Below are 7,684 nucleotides of genomic sequence, written 5' to 3'. Positions count from 1 at the left end.
TTGGATGCTGGGGCCCCCGACACCCCGGGCCCTATAGCAGCTGCTATGGCTGCTACCGTTGTAGTTACACCCCTGTGTGAGGGGGAGATGGCGTTGTACTGCAGGGGGAGGGGTAGCGGGCATGGGTTAGGGCCTTTTTACCTCTTCTGTCCCTCTATTAGAGAGCAGAGCGCGTCCTGGATCGCAGGTTCAGCAGCGCCGTTACATGAGCATAGCCGCCTCCAAGCAGTTGAACTGAGTTTGATTCCCGGCCAACGCAGATATGTTTTATGCATTAGGAAAGCGTTTTCATGCTGGCTAAATTATTTTTACAATTCACCCACTTTTTGCAGTGTAGGGAGCAGTAACATATATGTCCGGTATTCTAAACATGAGTAAAAACTAAACTCTTCTCCGTAGTCGGCAGGATTTGAACCTGCGCGGGGAGACCCCAATGGATTTCTAGTCCATCGCCTTAACCACTCGGCCACGACTACTCAATAAGATGTTGAGCTTGTGGCTTTCTCCAGGGAGGAGCGGGGGCCGATTATCTCTAGACACAGCCGTCACTGTACTCATACTGCTCAGGGGGGAGGTGTGACCTTGCTCAGGGGGGGAGGTGTGACCCCGCTCTAGGGGGGGGGGAGGTGTGACCCCACTCACGGGAATTTTTAGTAATAACCTCGGGTGTAAATATCAGGGATGTGAGAGAAGGAGAAGTTATTACCCAATGAGAGAAAACACAAGAGATTATCATAGAAAACTACTGTAAAAATTTGTGTTTTTCTTTCAATTTGTTTTCAACATCTCAATCCATCTCAGGCTGAGACCCCAGGAGCAAAATTTGATATAACCAAAAATTGATAATATTTCAACTCTTATAGACTTGTGTATGAGAGCCGAGCGCTGGAAGATTGAAAAGACAAAAGTGGATCCTGGAGGATGCGGGCATCGATCCCGCTACCTCTCGCATGCTAAGCGAGCGCTCTACCATTTGAGCTAATCCCCCTCTGCTGCTGAGGGGTGTGTGGAGGGAGGAGTTTTTTCTTCTAGGCTCTGACATTTGGTAGGTGTTTTTTTTTTTTTTTTTTTAAGTGTGGATGTAAGGCAGCCTTAAGCAAATCAAGACTGCAAAGCCAGGACGGCTTTGAAAACTATTTTTGGACACGAGCAAGATTGGGAGCAGTAATTTGGGCTTCGGTTGACCGCGTCCTGGGCAGAAACAGGAGTCCTAACTCACTAGAGAGATTTGGCTAATTGTAACGTTAGAGATGGAAAAAAAAAATTCAGGCACCAAGCAGAGAATGGTTTCTATGCGCAGGTATCTGGGTTACAGGTCTGTCACAGCCTGGGAGGGTCTGAAAACGCTTTTGGACACGAGCTAGATTGGGAGCAGTGATTTGGACTGATGATGACCAGTTTCTGGGCACAAACAGGAGTCCGAACTTACTAGGGGAGCTTTTGCAAATTGTAACATTGTAGACGGACAAAAGGAAGGACGCTAGCAGAGGATGGTTAACCTCTGGGTTATGGGCCCAGCACGCTTCCGCTGTGCCACTCTACTGCTACATGCAATGGCTTGGGAGAAGTTCTCACTAGACACTGACTTTTGCTGGGCTACTTAAGGAAAGGCGGCCCTCCGTCAGTCTGTGTAGAGATTTATTGGTTGTTGGGGAACATTTCGGGGCCCACAACTGGTTGCTTATTTTGTTTTCATTTTGTTGCTCGGAAGATCACCCGTACACATAGGCCATTGACCGGCCTGAAACTGGAACACCAGGCAAGCAGCTTCCGTGTCTCTGTGGCGCAATCGGTTAGCGCGTTCGGCTGTTAACCGAAAGGTTGGTGGTTCGAGCCCACCCAGGGACGCAGTCCTCTTTTGCTTCCGCCTGCAGCTTGAGTGGCTCAGCTACAACTTCAATTAAGAGCTCCGTCTAACTGGCCAGTTTCAATATCTAAAGCACACATGGAAGAAGAAGTTTCTTCAGATGGAAGAGAAGAAGCACAGCAGAAAAGTGCTTGCTGCCAGCTTAATAAACGTGCAAAATGAAAGGATACCAACAAAAAAAAAATCTCCTTCGAGCCGGAATTGAACCAGCGACCTAAGGATTGCTATTAGAGTACTACAGTCCTCCGCTCTACCAGCTGAGCTATCGAAGGCTTGGGGGAAGCCCTGGGTGCGTGCTTACTAGCCTTACTTTTCAGTGTCACGGCCTTGGCAAGGAGGAGACGATTTCTCCCAATTTTGAAAAAGGCTGCAAAAAGGACAAAGCTGGAGGATGCGGGCATCGATCCCGCTACCTCTCGCATGCTAAGCGAGCGCTCTACCATTAGCAAGTGGAGCGCTACTACTAAGTGTGGGGAGTATTACTAAATATGGGGCCTTTTAGTTGTGGGGTTATAAGTGGCTGTTTGGCTATTAGTGGGGGGGGGGCTAATAGTGAGGGGGCTGTTACTGGATGTGGAGGCTATGAGTGAGTATGTGGGGCACTTACTGTGTGGGGGTCTATTACTAAGTGTAGGTGGTATTGTTACATATCAGGCCACATTTAGGGATCATTATTAGGTGGGTGGCACAATGTGGGGGCTTTAGTAAGTGTAAGGGCCACAAGATAGGGGTGTGGTGGCATACAGAGTGGGGCCATAATTGTGGCTTAATTATAAAATGTGCAGCTTAGAAATGTGGATTTCATACTGTGTTACACTGGGGGCATTACTAGTATTTTTAGGACTTTGTGTGCAGCTGTATTACATTATACGGTTGAAGAGTTTTAGGGGTAGAAGAATGATAACACTGTTAGGGGACAAAGATTTAGGGACAATAGAAAAGTGTAGAACATAAGATGTGGTAATCTCCATAGGCACAGCGCATGTCTGCATAAAGAGAAATGATGATGGGCGGCATAATGGAGTAAGTGAAGAACAACTACTATAATAGGCAGCATTTCTACTGTGTCTTCTGTAGCTCTACAGTTGTTTTTAAGTACAGTTTTTCAGCACATGAGGGGGGGGGGGTGTACGAAAGGGGACGCAACTGAGAATTTGGTATGCATTGGGGCCCGTGCCCCAGATCTTTTGTGACCCTAGCAACGCCACTGGTCCTGGTAACATCATAGAAAACATTTTAGGGGAACACAGAAGGTAAATACACAAAGTCTGGTCCAATACGCTAAATCCCCCCAAATTATTCAGAGCCAGTGATGACACAACCAGAATCCCAACCAGAGGCCGCACTCCACAGGTCCAGTACAACACCCCGACGTACGTTTCAATAGGAGGAGCCGGAACAATGCGCCACAGAACCATTTATAGACCGTATACAGGAGGAGATAATTACCAGTGAGGGGGTTTTGTCGCTGCGCATGTCAGGAGGCGTCCACACACCTCAGAATCTGCCCGCCAGCGCCAAACGATGCAGGAGCCGCTAAGCACGCCCACAGGAAGTGAGGTAGGGGTCAGCTTCCTGTCATGCACACAAACACCCCAGACATCGCGGTGGTCATCTTGGAAGTGGGCAAAATTGCCCTTTCCTAATAGGAATCCTTTATACCAAACACGAGTCATTTCTGTTAACAAGGTAAATGAGGGCGACTCTTTTGTTGATACAAAACGCTTATAGCTGAAACCTTATCAGGTCACATAATTCATCTTTATTCATCACATCAGTCAGACACAATGGGGCAGATTTACTTACCCGGTCCTGTCGCGATCCTGTGGTGCGTTGTCCGGCGTGGATTCGAAGCTCCCGGGATTCACTTAGGTCGTGCGCCCGATGTCCAGAAGGTGTCGCTGCTGCGCCGAGGTCCGCCGGAGTTCACCTTCTTCTACTCGGTGCATGTAAGTGCTTGACCTTGCAACACAAATCGTTTTTCAAATTACGCGGTTTTTCCGAATCCGTCGGGTTGTCCGACGGCCACGCCCCCCGATTTCTGTCGAGTGAAAGCCGGCGCCGCTGCGCAATTCGGTGAAAACGGCGCAAATCGGAAATATTCGGGAAAACCCGACAGAATCGCGGCCGCAGGACTCTTAGTAAATGAGCCCAAATGACTAGAAAAAAGTATATAAAAACACCCAATGAAAAGAGAAAACTAGACGCTGCAAACAGCAAATAAATGATATACAAGAAGGGGTAAGAATAAGTGCTGAGCCTAAAGTGCATGGTGCAAAGAAAAATTTATTTTTTTTCGTTTTTATACATTTTTTAATAAATGTATTTTTTTTTTTCTCTCGGCTCAGCACTTTTCTCAGATTCTTACCCTTCTTGTATATCATTTATTTACTGTTTGCAGCGTCTCGTTTTATGTGGATCTCTTTTCATGGGGTGTTTTTATATACTCTTTTTCTGTGAACAGTGTCCTATAAAATGATCATGAAAAACTTTTTTTCTCGCATATTTTTCAAACTTTACTTCATTTTGATATATACATATATTAACAACAATTCTTCTTTAGTCTTCATATACATTTTCTTACATTCACGAAGTTTACATCTTTCTTACGGCCAGCTGATACATATACAATCCTGTGCGTGTGTTAACGTATGATGTAGTTTAGTTAGAAGTTTCACCTCTTTAGGTGTTCAAAGAAATCTTCTTAACACTCACCCCCGGGGCTGAGACACAGACTTCTCGGACTGTTGGACAGAGTAGTATCGTCCACCTGCTGTGACGTTTCGAGGGACACGCCCCCTTCCTCAGACGTATACGATACACGTCTCCAAGGTATTTAAAACCCTGTTAGCCGGAAGTGAATATATTATATGATATAAACTGTAAAAATGCACAAAACTGCTAAATTATCGATATATGTGTTTGTTACTAAATATTAAATATTTTATGGTCTAATTAAAGAGGCTAAATGTAAATATTATAAATTTCGTGTTTTTATTTATATTGCACTACCCTTTTGTTTTATTTCAAAAATACATTATAATTGCACTCTTCGTTAAGACCTTTAGGACTAAGGGACTCCAAACGTTTAATCCCATAAACTTCTCTTTGTAATAGTCGTATTTTAATTTGTTCGTCGTCACTGCCTTCTACTTATCATCCATTATCAATTATCACTGCGATTAATCAGACACACACACTTATTGAGTTTTCAATAGAATACCATACTGATACAATTCATTTCTTAGATGTTGAAGTTAATAGGAAGAATGACACACTGATTACCACGTTATACTCCAAACCAACAGATAAAAGTAACCTTTGGATGAGACCAAGCTTCCATCATCCTAATACTTTTAAAGGGATCCCCAAGGGACAATTTATTAGAGCGCGTAGAATATGTAATACTGATGAAGAATATGAAAATAATAAGACAAAATGATAAGAAAATTTGTAGATAAAGGATATAAAAAGAGAGCGATCACACAAGTTGGTAATACAGTGGCACAAAAAGATTGGAAAGAACGGAGAACAAAACGCACTTCTAACAACAATACAGATAGAGATAGACTGTCATTTATATCTACATATGATGAATGGTTCAGAACGTAATATTAAAGCATTGGGACATACTTCAATGTGATCCCAAATATGGAAAAATATTCAGAGACAAGCCACAATTTATTTACAGGAGAGGTAAATCTAATTAGAGCAGATGTAGAAAGAAATCCTAACAAAACAAAGAAACAATCTTTCCTTAAAGCACAACATAAAGGCACATTCGCATGTCTTTCATGCCAAAATTGTAATTCTATTATTAAAGGTGACAAATTGTACCACCCCACCCAAGGTACACCAATTCCAGTAAAAGGCTGGTATTCCTGTAACAGCAAAAATGTCATATACCTTATATACTCGAGTATAAGCCTAGTTTTTCAGCACAAAAAATTGTGCTGAAAACCCAAACTCGGCTTATACTCGAGTAAAAAATATATAGGTTTTACCAGGTTTTTGTGGTAAAATTAGGGGCCTCGGCTTATACTTGGGTCGGCTTATACTCGAGTATATACGGTATATGTCGAAATGCCCATGTGGGAAAGTATACATAGGACAGACATCTAGAAATATTCGAATTAGACTTAACGAACATAGAAGCGCTATAAGAACACATTTAAAAACAGCTGCAAAAAGAAGAAAAGAATAAAAAATATGAAGAAACTACAGTGGCTAAACATTTCCTAGAAAGTGGACATCAAGTGTCAGATCTTAGGTGGATGATAATCGAAGAAGTAGAAGGCAGTGACAGCGAACAAATTAAAATACGACTATTACAAAGAGAAGTTTATTGGATTAAACGTTTGGAGTCCCTTAGTCCTAAAGGTCTTAACTAGAGATGAGCGAACATGCTCGTCCGAGCTTGATGCTCGGTCGAGCATTAGGGTACTCGAAACTGCTCGTTACTCGGACGAATACTTCGCCCGCTCGAGAAAATGGCAGCTCCCGCCGTTTTGCTTTTTGGCGGCCAGAAACAGAGCCAATCACAAGCCAGGAGACTCTGCACTCCACCCAGCATGACGTGGTACCCTTACACGTCGATAGCAGTGGTTGGCTGGCCAGATCAGGTGACCCTGGGATAGACTAGCCGCTGGCCGCGCTGCTCGGATCATTCTGTCTCTGGATGCCGCTAGGGAGAGAGCTGCTGCTGCTCAGGGAAAGCGTTAGGGTGTTCTATTAGCTTACTGTTAGGTAGGAGTGATTCTCAAAGAACCCAACAGCCCTTCTTAGGGCTACAATAACGTTCTACTTTTTTTATTTTAATTTGCATCTTTTACCATTTTGTGAGGAATTAGCAGGGGGACTTGCTACCGTTGTGTTTAGCTCTTAGTGGCGCACATATCCATAGCAAAGACCGAAGTGGGAAAATTCAGTAGGGGTTGGATTTCTATTAGGCAATAACTCAGTGTCATCTCATCTGGCATAGTAGTGTGCTTCCTTTGATACTTGGCTAGAAAATAGCCATAGGAGAATACAAACAGCTTCTTGAAGCCTACAGTAGCGTTCTATATATTTGATTTCTGGTTGATCTGCTGGTGGCTGTAGTTTCTGCAGTGCATGTACTTGCCAATTCTGAGCAATTTGTAGTGAGACTTGCGACCGCTGTGTTCTGCGCTTAGTGGCGCACATATCCATAGCAAAGGCTGAAGTGGCAAAATTAAGTAGGGGTTGGATTTCTATTAGGCAATAACTCAGTGTCATCTCATTTGGCATAGTACTGTGCTTCCTTTGATACTTGGCTAGAAAATAGCCATAGGAGAATACAAACAGCTTCTTGATCTTGAAGCCTACAGTAGCGTTCTATATATTTGATTTCTGGTTGATCTGCTGGTGGCTGTAGTTTCTGCAGTGCATGTACTTGCCAATTCTGAGCAATTTGTAGTGGGACTTGCGACCGCTGTGTTCTGCGCTTAGTGGCGCACATATCCATAGCAAAGGCCGAAGTGGCAAAATTCAGTAGGGGTTGGATTTCTATTAGGCAATAACTCAGTGTCATCTCATCTGGCATAGTACTGTGCTTCCTTTGATACTTGGCTAGAAAATAGCCATAGCAATAGGATAGCATTGTTTGGTTTTAAAAACTCAAAAAAAAACAAAAAACACAAAAAAAAAAAAAAACACAAAAAAAAAAAAAAAAAAGTAAAAAAAAAAATAAAGTTATAACTCTCATTTTAAAAATGTTTAACCCGAGGGCTAGGGGTAGAGGACGAGGGCGGGGACGTGGGCGTCCAACTACTGCAGGGGTCAGAGGCCGTGGTCCTG

The 7,684-nt window shown here is 43.5% G+C and overlaps 2 non-coding genes across 2 annotated transcripts; one reads left to right on the top strand and one right to left on the bottom strand.

Annotated features, from left to right (window-relative positions):
- Positions 1-394: 394 nt before the first annotated feature.
- TRNAS-AGA (transfer RNA serine (anticodon AGA)) lies at positions 395-476 on the bottom strand. The gene has a single exon. It is a non-coding gene; the product is annotated as a tRNA-Ser (tRNA).
- Positions 477-1,774: 1,298 nt separating this feature from the next.
- TRNAN-GUU (transfer RNA asparagine (anticodon GUU)) lies at positions 1,775-1,848 on the top strand. Its single transcript has one exon. It is a non-coding gene; the product is annotated as a tRNA-Asn (tRNA).
- The last annotated feature ends 5,836 nt before the right edge of the window (positions 1,849-7,684 follow it).

This window comes from Engystomops pustulosus, chromosome 3 (assembly GCF_040894005.1).
Source record: "Engystomops pustulosus chromosome 3, aEngPut4.maternal, whole genome shotgun sequence".
NCBI lineage: Eukaryota > Metazoa > Chordata > Amphibia > Anura > Leptodactylidae > Engystomops > Engystomops pustulosus.
This window is presented reverse-complemented; position numbering and strand designations above follow the sequence as displayed.